The 17,504-nt window shown below is 35.1% G+C and overlaps 1 protein-coding gene across 1 annotated transcript in view; it reads right to left on the reverse strand.

The window, feature by feature from the left end:
- Positions 1-17,122, reverse strand: part of LOC129250646 (uncharacterized) — a 68,092-nt gene extending 50,970 nt beyond the window's left edge. Inside the window, exon 1 of the mRNA XM_054890253.1 lies at positions 16,625-17,122. The gene's annotated coding sequence lies outside the window, so the exon portion shown is untranslated. The remainder of the gene's footprint in view (positions 1-16,624) is intronic.
- Positions 17,123-17,504: the final 382 nt, after the last annotated feature.

Here is a 17,504-nt window from a genome sequence, read left to right on the forward strand (position 1 = left end):
ACAATGAACACATTTTTTCGCACTATGTACTGCTGCGCTTAATTTATTGATCAATCTTGAGAATAGCCTAATGGACCGAGAATAAAGAGAAAATGCGATTGCCATTGAGCACGTGACCGCCATTGATATTTTTTGAGTGTCACATTGAATATTCTTTTCCGTTTTAAATTGCTTGTCACCTTCTAATTGCTTTGTTTACTTTTAGAAATTTTGGCTTTATAGTTTGTGTAAGTTATGAAGTACATCTCATAAGATTGGCTTCACACCTAAACTGAGCGATGTAGTTATCCGCTATCTGAAATATGAACTGAGAAATTTGCTTTAATTGGTATGCTAGATAGTTGCTAGTTGATGAGTAGAATCACAGTAGGTGACGGTACAAAATTATTCGTGTGGGTGGAACTTGATATACAAGAAAAAATTTGTTTTTGCTAGCCAGCTGTTTGGTAGGCCTTGCGAGATTGTACGCTAACAACTCGCATCACGAAATTTGTTTTTACTATTCAATTTATTAATTTTTACTAATTAATTCTGGTTTATTTGTACGCATTTAATGCTGTAGACAGTAATAGTAATAAAAATGTAAAAATAAAATTAAAAATAAAAACAAAAGTTAAAAAATTAAATAAAAAAATTCTTCTTAAACATTATCAAAAGTTTTATTCACCACCGTAGCTGAGTGAATTTATAAATATTAAAGCATAAATTACCGGTAGTAGGCCTTTCAGCGGGTATAAAATGTCAAAGTAATAGAAAATTTGTTGTCCAATAGTGACCACTCCTCGGCAAATAATGGCAAACATTGGAGTTCTTTTCTGTCACAGAAAAGCTTCTCATCAAAATTTGGATTAACCAGAACTACCCAGAACAAACCCCCGTCAGAATAATATTAGGGCGCAAGCCTCTAATTTGAGAAGAAGGTCGGCCTAAACTGCATTACTTGTATATTCCAGACCAATGTGTTTGGACGAAAATCACACCTTTCTAGATCCATTCTATATTTACGGGTATATGTATACACAAAATTAATCATTCAATTTCTTTTTTGAATAATCTTTTTATTAAATAAAAAAAAATATTTTCAGTGATGGAAGTCTTTATTTTGACACTTACGCGCACCATTGCTTGTCTGTTTGAATACTGCAGCTGTCTAGTCACAAGTCTCAAATACGATTGACGGACGATGCCATTTGCAAAGATTATAAGGTAATTCAATTTATGCCACTTGCAGAACCGGATTTTTTATAAATAAAATCAGCTTTTAAAATTATTTTTTCCCAAAACTCACCTCATATGATAGACGGGTTTATGTTTAAAAGGTCTGCATAAAAAGTTTAAACATTTTATTAACGGAATCGAAGTACTTATTAAGAGTTTTGGAGGGTTTTCAAATATTCTTTTTAATATTTTCCCGAAATATTTTGGCGGAACTCTTAAAATACAATATAAAAACTTTTGTAATTCTAATTGAAAACAGTATCAATTGTTTGTTTCTGTATTTTTTTTTGTATGGAGAGTGATGCACCCAAATGATCATATGTAGAAATATGGTATAGTAAACAGAAATCCATTGTAGAAAATTACCCACTTTAGTAACCAGAAGGAATCAATCACCCAGAAGCGGCCACTCAATACAGGAAATTTGTTTTTTTGCAGCCGTCTTGTACATTTCTTCCATTAGTGAATGACTGAAATTTTTGTATATGAAAGAAATTTTAATGAGAATTCCTTGCATTTCCTTATTTTTTTATTTTTTATTTTTTTAAGTTTGAACACAGGAATTATATGAGTTTTGCATGGAATAAACTATATTTTTATAAAAAAGTTATTAAAATTAAATGATAAATAAATAAATTGTCTAAACTTCTCAATAAGTTCCTGTCCATCTTGTAACATGGAGCTTCAAGTGATTACCACCTGTTCCTGTATGGCAAAAAATGCTGTCTATGAAAAATGTTCCTCAAGAGAAGCTTTTAAAAATCGATTGTCCACCTTTTTCCCAGATGATTGAAAAAAGAGAGCCAAAACTGCCTTGATACTTGGGAGGGAACGTTAAGGTTAACTTCCACCAGAAGAAGTGGGCTAGAAATCGACTCTGTGAGGAGTTTAATCGCAAAAATTATGTTTGCATTTTTTATGACTAACGAGAGTGAGAAGATTGTGGCATACGAATTACAGTTGTTCTAGAACAGGAAGGAACCTACAGTTTTATGCTGCCTTCGAACCGCAGATGGTTTGTTAAGTGAAGTTTTCTAATGGCCAAAATATTTACACTAGGAGATTTGCCATTAGCTGTTCTAAGAAAATAATACTACTCTCATTTGAAGTATGGTGATCAAACGACTGTTGCGAAAAGTTTGCTACTTTTGGTCCATTAGGTAAGTAGAGCTCATTTTCGGCAACTAGAACGACGGAGTTACTCAAATCTCTTATCATGTGGCCCTTTAAGGTGGACGATGTGTAGCGATGGCGATGAAATAATGAACTATATGGGCTCAATAGTATGAGCGGCCGCCGTAGCCGAATGTGTTGGTGCGTGGCTACCTTTCGGAATTTAGAGGGAACGTAGGTTCGAATCTCGGTGAAAGACCAAAAAGAAGAAAACGTTTTTAATAGCAGTCGCCCCTCGGCAGGCAACGGCAAACCTCCGAGTGTATTCCTGCCATGAAAATAGCTTCTCATAAAAAATATTTTCCGTGCGGGTCGGCTTGAAACTGTAGTTCCCCTGCATTTGTGGAACAACATCAAGACGCACACCACAACTAGGAGTAGGAGCTCGGCCAAATACCCAAAAAGGGTGTACGTATAAATCAAAATAATGTTACGAGTCGTAAGATAATGTTCAGGTGAAGAGCTCTTTCGCCTGTCAGGCGTAACTGACGAAACTCAACAAAGAGGAGAGGAAATTAACGAAGATTCTTAGACGTAACCTAAACCAACGCAATCATTCATTGCAACATTCTAATTTAATGAAAAAAATGCTTAACAAATTATTTTAATATTTTATTTCGAAATCAATTATTTGGTGAAATAAACAGTTCCAAATTTGCATACAACTACAAGAGGCGGAAGACATAAAAGTGAAATCATATTTTTTATGGAATAAACAGAAAATTGGTTATGTATACTGGTAAGTATGCCAAGCACGTAGTTGTGGTTAACCCAAAATTGGCGCCTCAATGAAGGCAAATAGTTTTAAAATTATTTTGTGTTGCTTAAACAAGAGAAATGGCAACACCGCGAACTTTCTAATGTCATTAACTATTCAATTATTAAGGGGTTCCCAAGCATGAGAAAGAAAGTGCACTTTAAGGGGGTGGTAGGGTTTAGCGCTAAAAAAAAACACGTTTTTTTAATTTTTTACAGAAATATGGCTTAAGATACTTTAATAAAATCAGTTGCATGTTATTGTACATCTTTTCAATAAGTTTTTAAAAAATATTAATAATAAAATATTGACAAATAAGCCCATGACAGAGTTTTTTTGGAGATATGTTTTTCGAGAGGTGCTCTGCGGTGCCAATCGGCATTCGTCGTAGAATCAACTGAAACTAAAAAAGTCGAATTTTTCAGTTAAAGTATGACGTAATGCTACCCCCCAATTAATAAAATTTTTTTTTTTTCATTTTTGTAGTTTTGGTGGCAAAAAAAACGTAAAACGAGCATTTTTGGCGAAAAATTTCGCCATATTTGTAAGTGAAAAACAACCTTACAAAAAAAAAAAATTTAAAAAAAACAGTGGGGGGGGGGGGGGGGGGAGGTATTTTTGATTTAGAAAACGTGTGTCAAATTTGAAAAGAATCGGTTGAATAGTTTCGGAGTTGTGATTGGCACCGACTTTTAAGAAGTCGTTTCGGGAAAAACGCGTTTGAAAAAATGACTCTGAGAAATTATCGATGCTCCGCATTCGAGGTAATAGGACTATGAATAAGTTCGTGCGGTTTTTTTTCGAAATTTGAAACTTTATTGACGTAAAATGGTTACAAATTTAATATTCAAAGTATTGTCCATCGCTTACTACTACTTTTTCCCATCTTTCTGGCAATTCACGGATTCCCTTTGTGAAAAATTCGGTCGGTTTTGCCGCAATCCACGAATCGATCCATTTTTTGACTTCATCGTAATTACGGAAGTGCTGGTCAGCCAGGCCATGTTGCATCGATCGGAAGAGATAGTAATCGGATGGCGCAAGGTCTGGACTATACGGCGGGTGGGGTAGGGCATCCCATTTGAGCGTTTCTAAGTATGTTTTGACCACTTGTGCAACATGTGGCCGAGCATTGTCATGTTGCAAAATAACTTTGTCGTGTCTATCGGCGTATTGCGGCCGTTTTTCTCGCAGTGCTCGGCTCAAACGCATCAATTGTCGTCGGTAGACATCCCCCGTAATCGTTTCATTCGGTTTCAGTAGCTCATAATATACAACACCCAGCTGGTCCCACCAGATACACAGCATAACCTTCAGGCCATGAATACTCTGCGCCGACGTCGATGTTGAAGCATGGCCAGGGTATCCATACGTTGCCCGACGTTTTGGATTGTCGTAATGGACCCACTTTTCATCGCCAGTCACAATTCGATGCAAAAAACCCTTTCTTTTGTGCCGTTGAAGCAGTTGTTCGCATGCCATAAAACGGCGTTCAACGTCTCTTGGCTTCAATTCATACGGCACCCAATGGCCTACCTTTCGGATCATTCCCATGGCTTTTAAACGTTTGGAAATGGTTGATTGATCAACTCCCAAAGTTTTTGCAACCTCTTCTTGCGTTTGAGCCGGATCTTGATCGAGCAATTCCTCCAATTCGGTATCCATGAACTTTGGCGGCGCACCCTCGCGTTCTTCGTCTTCCAAGCCAAAATCACCACTTTTAAAGCGTGCAAACCACTTCTGGCACGTTCGCTCAGCTAGAGCATACTCACCATAAACTTCCACCAAGATACGATGACTTTCGGCTGCTTTTTTCTTCATATTAAAATAATGAAGAAGAATTCCCCGCAAAAACACATTATTTGGCACGAAATTCGACATTTTCAAGTGTGGTAAAAATATTGTTGTTTACGCTTCAAATAAAAAACTTATACTGACGTTTGTGCCTTACGACAGTAGCTCTCCAATGAATGTTTGGAAATGTGGATCGATGGAATAATAATCAAGTTACGCCATCTGTTGTAAAACCGCACGAACTTATTCATAGTCCATTAGAATGCCTACAAAGGCTATAACTTTGAGAGTTCTGCTCCGATCCACTTAAAATTTTGACACAACATTCTTGAAATGATTTACTATAAGATGAGTGAAGAAAAAAAATTTCGATTTTGTGACCCTACCCCCCCCTTAAAAGAGGTTTTATATTTCCGTGTGGAAACCCGAAAAGTAGTTTAAGAAAGGGCAACTCACTAAGGGGCTACCGGAAATATATAATACATTTTTTTTGTATACATTTTTTGAGTATTTCACGCCCCAATGGTTGCACACCCGGTAACAACCAAGTGGTAATCACACATAAACTTTGTAATTATTTTAATCGTAGAAAAAATACGTTGAAAATTTTTCATTTTTGCATTGCATTTTTCTATAGCCAAACAATATTATTTTTTATAAATAATATTAAGATAAATAATTAAGAATACTAATAGTTAGATTATGTTAGATTGGAGCGGTTGTCTACTAAGGGACACACTCATTCCTGCAGTCCATCGCGATAACGCATGAGGAACTTGTCTTTATCTCTACCAAAACCAATGTTAACCGTTCAGAAACTTTAGGAGATCCCTGAGATCCATCATACTAAGATCTTTTAACTCATTTAAAAATTTTGGACCTAAACTGGTGAATTTCTGTCTGGATAGCTCTGTAGCTCAAAGTGTTCGATATCTCAACGTTTTCAACAAATACTCGTACGAATAGGCATTCATGAATCGACTATTTGACGGTGGGCATTTAAATGATGTTAGTTTTCGCATATAATTGTTATTTTGAATAAAAATCGTGAAACCTGAGAGTATCTAAATTTTGACATGTTTTATTTTAAAACAACATCTAGGAGCGTCTTTAGAAAGTTCATTTATTTCTATTGTACATGTACGGCTTCATTACTCCTGCAATTATTTTCCGAAATTTCTGCTGAAAACACTTTCATTGCCGTCAGAACCTGAAGTCTGACCAGAGAATGTTAATGGAATGAGAAGGCGAAAATGTTAAATAACATTTTTTCGAGTACTAATTTGTAGATTTGTTGTAAGGGATTTCAGATTTTTACCACGCTTGTAGAGGATTTCAGATTATTTTTCACTTCGGTAGTAAGGGATTTCAGCACGCTAGGTATTTGCAATATTTCATGCATACAGCGAATAGAATGAATTTACGATTGACAAGACTGCGCAATCAGTTAATTTGTGGCGCAGACGCTACCGTCGGTGGGATGATTCGAATAGTTTTTGAGGAGCGTGTTTAATTCAGGTTCAAGTCCTGAAGAGTCATATTTTTTTCCTTTCACGATTTTAATTGAAACCAGGAAGGCTCATTCTCTGGTCTGACGGCACTTGAACAGTGACATTCGCTCGACCAAATTCGTGCAAGCGGTTGAAGCGCCAATCAAGAAGAAGAGCGACCGCCGCTGATTTTAGTATTTGCGTAGTATGTATGTAACCAGCATGAAAATCATTGAAATTCAGTTATTTATGAATGGGGTTCTGACCGTAAATTATGCACGCTCACTGGCGCTACGACAATATAACAACAATTATAGTAATATCTGGCAGTAGTCAGAGTTTTAACTATGAATGAAATATATTTATTAATTGCTTATTACTAATGAATTACATAGTATTAAGCATTTATCACAATCGTTGCTGAGTTGATTATCGTTACTGAGATGATCTCGACGAAGAAGATGCTGTCATACAGGTAATGCAGGGGTTGCCGGGTATTGTTGTTTGGTTGGTCTTGGCTACAGGTGTTTATTAGGGTACGAAAAAGCAAGTGATATTCTATCATTGTTATTATTATTGTATTGTTATATGAGTTGCGTCTGTCTCGTGCCTACGCCATGCGGCTGCTGATCGTCACTGTCGTTGTGCGCTTGATTGACCAGTAGTAGTGGGTCTACCGACTGGCTGGTTACTTGGCTCCGTGCCTGCCCGACTGTCCAATTGCCGCTGTCATTTGCGTATTTAAATTTAAAATCGAAAAAAAAAACAATAACAACAACACGAAGGTGGCAAACCAAAAAGCACATACAAAGTTTCATTAAAAAATGAAAATATGTATGTAGGTACGAGTATTTATTTATAAAAATACAACATGCTATCGTTTGTGATGTGAGTGTGTTGCGGGTAATGTAGTGTTGCGTTTTTTTGTTTTTTTTTGTCTCAGGTGGCGCCTCCTTCCTACAAGTGCTGTACGCCTGTTAACTCAGTTTCCGAGCGATCGTTTATCACTTTGACTTTATTTGAGAAAAAGGCACACAAAAAATATCACATTTATGTACGTGCTTGTTCATACAAAGCATCGTACCTACTACACTTGTAAGCACACACTTACATATACATTGTAAATAGAAAATGTGCACTAAAAATTCTGTTCGATCGATTGATTGTTCATTCTTCTGAATGCTGCGGCATACAAATGCAATTGCATGCCAAATATGCAGGTATAATGGGTATGTATGTGTATGTATAAGTGTAAATTAAAAAAACCATTAGAAAAAAATAAATAAAACAAAATGCATTCATTTGCCAACAATAAATAAAAAGATGCTTTCTCGCTTATCGGCGCCTGTGAAAAACGAGAACGTTATTGATCTTTATCAGTGCTGCTTAAGGTGCTGCTACTTGCGGCGTATCAATTAGCGAATCTCGCGCACTGATGATCGATGAAAAGATACATTTTAAATCTAATTTTTAGTGGCCAGTTGAAACGATAGCATGATTTATAGCCTTTAGTTAGGCCAGTAGCGTGAAAGGTTAATTCAATAATTAAAATTACCAAGTGCGCCAATTGAAGTGATACCTATACCCATTAGTAGTAGGCCATGACTGTCATTTCCAAGCTATTAAACTTTGCATAGCCCGCGTCTGGTGCATAACGTATGCACTGTATGATTTTTGTCGGTATAAATAAAAGAAGGTTTAGATGATAGCGTGCGAGTACTTAATGGGCTTAAGGTATTTTAATTTTTTTTATTAATTTGTATTTTATTTTTTAAATGAGTGTTGTGCCAAATCGATCGGAGTTAATTTGACGAAGCAAAAAGTATTTGAGCTCAATTTGCTCCAGGCCGGGTTTCTATACCAGCTCGGCTTTAAAGAGTTGTTTAACTTGTTACTTTTGAAGTCCGTGTACGCCATAGCTCAAAAATTACCGGTCCAAAAGTATTGTACTTCTTCATCATATACCCATGAGAACATTTTTCTAGACAATCTAACACATTTACTATAACATAAATATATAAAAGAGTGGAAAATACTATTCCATTTGATCCATTTGTAACTCACTTAAAAATACCGTAAATTATTTACTTTTTACTGATGTTGTCGTTTTTTTGTGGTTGTCTTTTTATTAAATGCAGACTTCTTGGATTTAGCACCAGTTGCTGTTGTTTTTGGTTTAGCTGCTTTTTATTTAGCAGTAGCAGACTCGGCTTGAGTTGTTTTGACTTTTAATGTACCACCCTTTTTGCAGCCTTTTCACTTTTCTTCTTCACAGCTGTTTTCTTACTGGCAACAGCTTTTTCCATTTTTTCTCACCACTTGCGGCCTTTTTGCCTTTACTGGCACTTCACTGACTTTCTCTTTGATACACCACTATTTGTCGCCTTATTTTTAGCCTTAACCTTCTCTGCTTTTTGCCTTTACTACCGCAGCCAAAAAGAGCAGCGCTACTAGCCCTAGTGATTACAGACTTGTAAGCATTTCGCCAGCCTTTTGAAAGGTGTACGAATCGCTGATGGTGAGACAAATTCTATAATTTACTCAGGAAAATAATTTATTGCCCTCACTGCAGTTTGGGTTTAGACCTAAGCATAGCTGCTCTACGGCTATTTTAAAAATACTTGGTAACATTAGGCATGGAAAACATGGAAAACCTATATTTTCACCAAACGGAAGGCTCTAGGAATAAAACTCAGAAGCCTCTGTTGGTTACTACATAGAAATTCTCATATTTCTCTAGAAAGTAAACTCTCCCTTTACTCAGTTATCTTGAAACCAGTACGGGCATGTGACATTCAACTTTGTGGCACTCCAACTAACTCCCTCAGAATGATAAACGCCCCTAATTATATCTCAAATGCACAAATTCAACGTGAATAATTGAAGAAATAATTGCAGCAATAAGAAAATATTCCATATCACACAGCACACGACTCCAATTGCACTCAAACCCTCTTGTCAGAGAAATAATTGCTAATCCCATAACCTTCACCAGAATTAAGAGAAATTAAATTATTATTTATTATAAAATTAGTAAATGGTTGCACCGCTGGATGTATTCCATAAACGTTTTTTCCCTGTCTCTCTAATTTATTCTATCAACCCGAAATTTTACTAAGAATTCAGGTTAAAAAGTTTGAAATTTTGATGAAATGTTTATAAAAATGTTTTGAATTTTTTCTTCATATTCCTAAAGTTTGACTTATATTTATGTGGTTTTTGTAGGAAAATTAACTATATTTTCATAAAAAATTATTAAAATTATATTATATAAATAGAGTGGCTGCCCCATAGTTATTAAGGAGACCGATACCTGTAAAATTTCGAAAAAAAAAATTTGTAAGAATATGTCAAACAATTTTTTGATAGTAAATTTAAATATTTCTTATATTATAGATCGTCAACCGTGACGACTCTATGCTTTGCGTTCGAGCGCTGGGAGAGTTTGAATTTACATGTATTCAAACTTTAGACGCGTTTTTCTCAAAACCATATTTTTCGAATTGGCGGACACGATAACTCGAAAAGTTATTGACCGATCTCCCTGAAATTTTGCACACTTCTCTTTTATTATATTACTTTCTATGTGTTTCAAGTTTTCGAAAATTTAGTAGAAAAATTCGCCCCAAAAATAATTTTTTTTAGCATTTTATTCCGCGAATTTTTTTTTCATTTTTTTTAATTTATATAGAAATTATGACATCAATAAACGAAAAAATGTTTGGTTTTTTGTATTCAGGTCACTGATGCCGATGCTATAATGTCCACCGATTGAGAAGCCCCGCTGCGACCTTCCTGGAAGAGTTGAGTGTACATCCGCCATTTTAAATGATTAAAATACAAAAAAAATGTATATTATTTTAATGCATAAATAAACGGTATGCCAATTTTGAAAAAATATATTGACTTCTTCATTTTAAATAATTTTAATGAAAATCAGAGAAAATATGGCCGTTTACAGGTATTTGTCCCCTTAAACACACTGTATTATATTACAAGTATGTATGTATATGGTATATGTGTGTATAATATGTATGTACAGATAACATAAATATATAGAGCGCATTTAACCTTGACAGGACAGTCCAAGCTTTTCCTAGTCGTATAAAATAACACTTAGTCGGCACGTCGAGGGATGGAAAAAGTATTTATTTTTGAATTTTGAATTTTCATAAGCAGATAAGCCAGGCACAACGAGGTAAAAAAGCTAAAACGTGGCATTTCAGACTATTATTTAAGCTTTAAAGGCAACCGTATAAGGTTATCTACATTTAATCTTATATATAAAATTCTCGTGTCACGGTGTTCGAACTTGAACTCCTCCGAAACGGCTCGACCGATTTTTGTGATCCTTAGCGTGATTGTCGGCCAGGGTGGAGAATCGGCCAACATCTATTTTTCATCCCCCTAAATGTTAAGGGTAGTCCACCCCTATGTGGGCCCGGGTAACCTTCGGATGTGTATGTACAATATGGGTATCAAATGGAAGCTGTTGGTGAATGCTTTAGTTCAGAGTATTTTTCATGCCGCTCCGTGACTAGGGTCTCGAGATAGAGACCAAAACATGGAGCCTAGAATGTGTTTGTACAATATGGATATCAAACTGAAGCTGTTGGTGAATGCTTTAGTTCAGAGTATTTTTCATGCCGCTCCGTGACTAGGGTCCCGAGATTGAGAGCAACACGTGGACCCTAGAATGTGTTTGTACAATATGGATATCAATTGAAAGCTGTTGGTGAATGCTTTAGTACAGAGTATTTCTCATGCCGCTTCGTGACTGGGGTCTCGAGATATAGGTCAAAACGTGGGCCCGGGTAACCTTCGGATGTGTATATACAATATGGGTATCAAATGGAAGCTGTTGGTGAATGCTTTAGTTCAGAGTATTTTTCATGCCGCTCCGTGACTAGGGTCTCGGGATAGAGAGCAACACGTGGACCCTAGAATGTGTTTGTACAATATGGATATCAATTGAAAGCTGTTGGTGAATGCTTTAGTACAGAGTATTTTTCATGCCGCCCCGTGACTAGGGTCTCGGGATAAAGGTCAAAACGTGGGCCCGGGTAACCTTCGGATGTGTATGTACAATATAGGTATCAAATGAAAGCTGTGTGTGAATGCTTTAGTTCAGAGTATTTTTCGTGCCGCTCCGTAACTAGGGTCTCCAGATAGAGACCAAAACGTGGACCCTAGAATGTGTTTGTACAATATGGATATCAAATGGAAGCTGTTGGTGAATGCTTTAGTTCAGAGTATTTTTCGTGCCGCTCCGTGACTAGGGTCTCCAGATAGAGACCAAAACGTGGACCCCAGAATGTGTTTGTACAATATGGATATCAAATTGAAGCTGTTGGTGAATGCTTTAGTACAGAGTATTTTTCATGCCGCCCCGTGACTAGGGCCTCGAGATATAGGTCAAAACGTGGGCCCGGGTAACCTTCGGATGCGTATGTACAATAGGGTATCAAATGGAAGCTGTTGGTGAATGCTTTAGTTCAGAGTATTTTCAATGCCGCTCCGTGACTAAGGTCTCGAGATAGAAAGCAACACGTGGACCCTAGAATGTGTTTGTACAATATGGATATCAAATGGAAGCTGTTGGTGAATGCTTTAGTTCAGAGTATTTTTCGTGCAGCTCCGTGACTAGGGTCTCCAGATAGAGACCAAAACGTGGACCCTAGAATGTGTTTGTACAATATGGATATCAAATGGAAGCTGTTGGTGAATGCTTTAGTTCAGAGTATTTTTCGTGCCGCTCCGTGACTAGGGTCTCCAGATAGAGACCAAAACGTGGACCCCAGAATGTGTTTGTACAATATGGATAGCAAATTGAAGCTGTTGGTGAATGCTTTAGTACAGAGTATTTTTCATGCCGCCCCGTGACTAGGGTCTCGAGATATAGGTCAAAACGTGGGCCCGGGTAACCTTCGGATGTGTATGTACAATATAGGTATCAAATGGAAGCTGTTAGTGAATGCTTTAGTTCAGAGTATTTTTCGTGCCGCTCCGTGACTGGGGTCTCGAGATAGAGACAAAAACGTGGTATGAATAAAGAAATAAATAATGTGAGAATAAAGACATACATAATATGAAAACCATATCTTTTCTGTTCTAAACCATATCTATTCTATTTAAGTGTGCCCAGCGAAGCGGGCCGGGTTTGCTAGTTATATTATAAAATTCCTCAAATTATAATTATAAAATTCCTCAAAGTAAAACAGCAATTAAGATGATTTAACTATTGATGCGGGTACTATCAATAATAACCGGTAGCCTTTGACCTGCCTCCGACATATTATGGATAGTGTTCGTTCGTTGGTAGTCTAGAAAAAAAACAACGATCTGTTATTATTATTACAAGACTAACTTTACTAAAAATCGTTTAAAATACAAGAACTTGGTTGTTGTGGAAAATTGTTGCGTCACAGACATCCTTAGTGGTTTTAAATCGTCCGTTAATTCTGCACGAGACATTCTTTATTTTCCGAGCTTTTTATCAATATAGTTAAAACAGTAGGTTCTTGAGTTGCATGTTGTAATGCCTTAAACATCCATCAGTTCTCTCTACTTCATCTGCAGTGCTACTTGATTAGAAACCCTATACTATATTACATGTAGACAGTTTTATGAGGAAGACCAACAAAATGGCTCATAACTGACAAAAGTAATACTAGTTTAAAGCATCAAAATGTGATATTTACAAGAGTTGAATATAACTATGGCTTGACAGCTGAGAATGGCGAACAAGGCATCACAAATTGTTTAACGCCAAAACAACGCTTCCAAATTGTGGAAATTTACTTGAAAAAAAAAATAAATGTTTTCACAAATTCCTGGAGGGAAGTGTTGAAAGGGTCGTCGAAATGCCGATTCGTCGTCGTTCTCAACTCATTTAGATTTATTACTCAGATTTTTGGAATAAATTGTCAAGAATTGGACTATGCAACTCGTAGCTATGGAGACATATACCGGATAGCATTGTCAAAAAATAAATGCCATGAAATTATCTAGCAGATTATAATAAAAAATCATTCCAAAAATACTTCTGTATTGCATTATCATTTAGTGTTTTCAAACTCTTAAAAAAATGCCCGATATAAGACCTCTCAATAGAAAAATAAAAGTCAGATACGAAACAACGGTTATACGTTTCATTTTGATTTATTTTGCTTAGTTCAATTTAAATTAATTTAATTCTTTTACTTACTGAAAGGCTGTCACGCACCAACCTATTCAGCTACGGCCGCCGCTATATTTTACTACTAGCTTTAATAGGAAAGTAAAAGTTTGATACGAAATATCGTTAATTTAATTGCGTTTTGTTTAATTTTTTTTTTATTTTGCTTAGTTTAATTTAATTTTATTTACTTTTATTTTATTTCGTTCTTCTCTTTTATTTTATTTTTTCATCGTATATTTGTATTAATTTTAATTAATTTTATTTTATTGTTTTATTTAAATCCGTTTTTTAATTATATTTTATTTCATCATATTTTTTAGTTTTATTTTCTACAAATGTTTGATCCGAAATGTCGTTTTATCATTTATTTTTATTTTATTTCGTTCTTCTCTTTTATTTTATTTTTCCAATATTTATTTTTAATAATTTTAACTAATTTTATTTTATTGTTTTGTTTAACTCTATTTTATTTTATTTTTTCATTATTTTTTTTAATCCATTTTATTTTCTTAATTTTTTTATTCTATTTTATTTTGCCATATTTTTTAATTTAATTTTATTAGCTCCATTGTTTTTTTGTTTTCTTTAAATTTTAATTTTTCATTATTTTTTATGAATTTTAATCTATTTTATTGTTTTGTTTAAATTCTATTATATTTTATTTAATTTCTTTAATTCTACTTTATTTTATTTGACCATATTTTTGAATTTAATTCAATTTATTTTTTCGTTAATTTACTTTTCATTTTTAAACCAGATTATTTAAAACGAGTTAATTCGTTACCATGACAGCTGGTTCTACGTTACCGCAACGACGCGGATTTAAATCCGGCGAAGGCCTATAACTCCAGCAATATTCCGCGTAAATGTATGGGGAATGTTTATGCTGCTACAACAACAACTTAGGGGCTAATTTTAATTGTATTATCTATTCTTTATTTAAATATGTGAGAATAATAAATCTTGTCCCAGTTTACTTCTCAACCTCTTTAAAAAAATGAAAATCCAAATAAATATAAAAACTTTGTGGCGATCGGAATGTAGAATATATAGTACTGGATGTTATGGTGGATAGCGGAAGTTCAATAAACTATTATAGTGAAGTTCATTTGGGTGCCATCTTAATTTTTTTTCTAGGAGGTCTTTGCAATCAGAGTTTTTAGAAAAATTTCAAAAAATGCAAGTTCTTAGTGACTCAAAAATGGGGTTGACTTTTGACAATTTGTATTGTTTGTTTTGCTGACGGAGTTGGGTGTTTTCTTCCATAAAAAAATCGAGCAATTGATAGAAGAAGAAAATGCACAAGACCGTCAGCAAAAAAAAAAAACAAAAAATTTTCAAAAATCAACGCGATTTTTGAGCATCTATGATACTAAAATTTAACTCTAAATTAAAAAAGATTGAAGCATTGATGAAAATTTGCTGAATGATTTTTTGCACAAAGTTTGAAACTTGAATTTGTTGTATGTTTTGTATCTATATTTGTATATTTTTGAAGTAGTACGAACTATATTTTCATTAAAAAAAATTATCAAAATTAAATGGAAACCAAATAAATTGCCAAAACTGGTCAATAAGTCTCTGTACAATGGCTATTTAACCCAATGAACAACAGGTGCATTATCTCGCCATCTGACTCCGCGGTTATCTGAATTAGTCACTAAATTTATGCGATTTGGATTTGTTTCATCGCCGTTTATTGAAAGGAAAATTAGACCAATAACCTAAGAACATTTTCTGTATTGAAAGTCGATGGTCATTAGAGATGTATTTGGACCTCCTTTGACCCAATTTTATCGAAAGTTGTATCAAAAAACTAAAGAGTGTCGCCACTATATAAACTCCATCATAAGAAGAAAAACTACAAGACGATTATTTATCGAATATTGTGTGTTCTACATACAATCCCCATATTTACAGTTTTTTTTTTGTGTTCACTCCTCTCGGGAGCATAGGGCCTTGACAAGACTCTTCCATCACACACGTTTCTGTGCTGTTGTTTTTACACCGTCCCATGTGATGTCGGCATCTGGTAGTTCGCGCAACATCGTAACAAAATAAAATTATTTTATAAACCCTGATTTTTGTTTCAGTTTAAAAGTAATGCGCCTTAATGGATTCGACTCCATTTAAACGCCACGCATAACATGTATTTTTATATAAAATATTATAGATTGTATTTGTTTTAAACTCTTTTATATCTGATTACTTTAGCCCCAGTCTAACGGAAGTCGGATCGATGCTACCAGTATGATCTGGATTTACATTCCACTAAGAACTGCTCAGCAACGTTCTCTAAGCATTTCTTAGGGATTATTTTGTGCTGTTACAGAAGTAATACCAACTTTGTGGCATGCGAGGGAATTGTGAAGCACGCACATTAGCAAGCGAGGGCACCACCACTCGCCTCGCCCCTGGTATGGGCGTACCCCTCTCAACCTGCTCAAAAATTGATCATATGTACCTCACTATTGCAGAAGCTGCAAAAAGGAGGAGGACGAAGAGTCTGTCAGACATCTTCCCTGCGTGGCATGCCTCGAAGTTTAGATACTTCGTTCTTGAATGATACCGATCCCTTTAGGGATAAAAGTGTCAGCCAAATCAATAGGTTTCCACTTAAAATTGTACTTAAAACAAAATGGTTTAATGAGGAGTAGCAGTTAAACTGCTACTGTGGTATCACATTGCAAAAATTCACTCAGTTTAAGGTGTGCCTATGTCTTGCAAGAGGCTATTGTTATTAGAAATAAAAACTTGGGTATTATTTTGAATGTTTCTTGTCTGAGAAGTTGTGAGATAGAACATAGAATTTTCCGATTCATGACTTATTTCCCACAAATACAAGATTTTTTGTAAACCAAAGCTTTTGATACTTCATCGATTACAAAAATATTATATATAATGTTTTATTTGGAATTTTATAGTCTAATCTTATTCAAATAAATCATAAACTGATTTATTTAGTTGTACTACGACATTTATGTTTTACTGTATTATGTTCTTAACACTTACTGCTTCTTTATATTTCTGCGCTTTTCAGTTTTCGTTTATTCGTTGAGCTGCTATTTTATTTTTCAAAATTCTCGAGCGTTTCACTTTTCTTATTTTGTTGTTATTTTGTGTTACATATAAGTACACATATGACTACACTTATGTACATATATAGCTATTGCTAATTTATTTTATGTGTCAACTCGTTTGCAATGAACTTGAAAATATTGCGTATTCTTACAAATATTTTTTCGTTGTTTTCTAATTTTTTTCTATTTGCATTACATCAACAACATCTGCACACTTTAGTCATCGGTTTTAACCTTCACCACCTTCGATATTTTCACGCAAAATATTTCGTACAATGTATAGTGTTTTTTTTTATTTTTCTTGCCGAACTGATATCAACAAACAGCTCAATATGACGTTTTTCGATCTCTCGCTTCTCAATTGACACACCGCTTTTGTACGCTTTGTATGTCCGCTCGTTCCGTAATCCAATTCACGACTGAGCGTTTTCAGCGTTTCACTGGCAGCTGGCAGTCGCGAACATTTCATTTGTTTATTAAGTATTCAACTGTTTGCCAAAGTATTTATTGTTGTAGTTCCTACTGCGCTGATCTGCCAGTCGGCTAGTTAGCTAGTCAGTCAGTCAGTCAGTTAGTCAACTAGTCAGTTGCTTGCGCTGATCTTGCGGCGATCTCGTAGATATAAACATTTTACGATCTTGCCAGCCGAGCTGCTCTGCTTTCAATGTGACTATAGCGTTCAAAGTTCTAAGGCGTGTGACGTCACTAAATGTCTGTGTTCTGTTTAATTGAAAAATAATACCTTTTTATCAGATAATTTGTAATTTGTTACATCCTTCTTGATACTACATATGTATGTATGCCAACAAGAC

The sequence above is a fragment of the Anastrepha obliqua genome, chromosome 1 (assembly GCF_027943255.1).
Source record: "Anastrepha obliqua isolate idAnaObli1 chromosome 1, idAnaObli1_1.0, whole genome shotgun sequence".
NCBI lineage: Eukaryota > Metazoa > Arthropoda > Insecta > Diptera > Tephritidae > Anastrepha > Anastrepha obliqua.